Here is a 2,191-nt window from a genome sequence, read left to right as displayed (position 1 = left end):
TTTTTTTGGTAAACTTGAACAGTCTGACACTATACTTGAAATACTAATGTAGGTGCTAGAGATATGGTTCTGCAGTTAAAAGCATCTGTTGCTAGCCAGGGGACTGTGGCACAGCCTTTAATTTAAAGCACTCAGGAGACAGAGGCAGGCAGATCTTTGTTGAGTTCCAGGCCAACCTGGTCTACAGAGCTAGTCTCATGACAGCCAGGGCTACACAGAGAGACCCAGTCTTGAAAAAACAAAACAAAAAGAACATCTATTGTTCTTGTGGAAGATGTTTGATTCCCAGGACCCACATTTGGTGTGGTACAACCAGGAAGGACTTGCACACAATGTTGCAGATGCCAGAGAAATGAGGTATTATTCTTCCTTTTCTCACTAGCTGCTGGTAAAGTAGAGGGAAGCCATCCTAGGAGACACTTTGTAATGGGTTCTCTCCTGATTAGAGCAGAGTAGAAGATCCAGCAGTTTCACATCTAAATACACCAAAGAAATAACAAAGTCACAGGTGGGTTCCTTCAGGAAGGCCACTGATCACCATTACAGTAGCAGTGACAAGGCTCCTTGACTTTCTCAAGCCCCCAAATCACCTGTTTAGCACCCAGCCCCATTCTGCCATTAGAATGAACAGAATAAGACTGTGGCTGTTTGTTTTCTGTTTGTTTTTTAACCTTAATCTTTGAGCAGTCAAAATGGGTTTCAAATAAAGTTATGTAGTACAAATAAAAATAAGATGGTCAAATCTTCCAAGTAAGCATGAACATTCATGTCCACTAAGCCAGCACTGAAAATCCTCAAAGGAAACCCACAGAGCAGGAAGAAACAGTCACAAACATGAGAGCACAAGAAAGGATAAATTCCATGAGAGAAATTGAGACCGGGAAAGAATAAAATAGACCATGCCCAACTCAGTAAACCAGCAGAGCTCTAGAACGAAAAAGGAAGAACTAATAAAACCAACAAAACTATCAAATGGGCAAATTCTCAGCCCAAATTTTTAATGACTTGAACATCTCAATTAAAAACACGATCCGGGCTGGAGAGATGGCTCAGAGGTTAAGAGCACCGCTTGTTCTTCCAAAGGTCCTGAGTTCAATTCCCAGCAACCACATGGTGGCTCACAACCATCTGTAATGAGATCTGGTGCCCTCTTCTGGCTTGCAGGGATATGTGCAGACAGAATACTGTATACATAATAAATAAATAAATAAATATTTAAAAAAAAAAAAAAAAAAAAAAAAACACGATCCAAGGCCTGGAGAGATGGCTCAGAGGTTAAGAGCACTGTCTGCTCTTCCAGAGGCCCTGAGTTCAATTCCCAGCAACCACATGGTGCCTCACAACCATCTATAATGAGACCTGATGCCCTCTCTGGCATATGGCAAAACTTGCAGAAAATCTTTAAAACAAACACAAAAAAACCACGATCCAAGTGTTGTCTACAAGAGAAACACCTTACTGACAAATCTCAGAGACTAAAAGTGGCAGAATGGGAAACAATATGCTCTTCAATAGAAGATAAAAGCAAGCAGGTGTAGCTTTCTTCATGAATGACAGATGCTAGATTTCAAGATAGCTTCTCAGAAAAGCACCAAAAAAAGTCACTATAAATGAAGGGCACATCAAGAAGACAGAACAGGGTGTGGAAAGTAGCTCCTTCAGTTGTGTTTGCTTAACATACCCAAAGCCCTGGGTTCTATCCCAGCACTACATGAATAGAGAGGCAGGGAGGGGGTGTAAAAGAAGAAAAGAGGAAAAGAAGAAATAATTGAAAGTATATACATATGAATGTTGATGTACTCAACTTCCTAATACTGAACAAAAATGAACAGTAACATTACCCACTAATTGAACCTATTGCCACTCATCAATAGATAACATCCAAGGGTGCAGGGATTCAAGAATGAAACTTCAGAATATAGAACCCAGAAATAAACGCACACAGCTGACTCTCAGCAACTGTTGGAGAAGAAAAGCCTCCTCAACAAATGATGGTGGGGAAACTGGATGCCCCACAAAAGAATGAAACTAAGTTTAAAATGGATCAAAGACATTAATTTACTACTTGAAACCTGCCACAAGGAAGAGAAAATAGTTCCCAATACAGGCACAGGAAAGTACTAAGACTCCAGCAGCCCAGGAAAGCCGAGCAAGAACTGAGAAGTGGGTCTGCACGAAATTAAGTTAAGCA

This window comes from Peromyscus eremicus, chromosome 7 (assembly GCF_949786415.1).
Source record: "Peromyscus eremicus chromosome 7, PerEre_H2_v1, whole genome shotgun sequence".
Lineage (NCBI taxonomy): Eukaryota > Metazoa > Chordata > Mammalia > Rodentia > Cricetidae > Peromyscus > Peromyscus eremicus.
Note: the sequence above shows the minus strand (reverse complement) of the source record.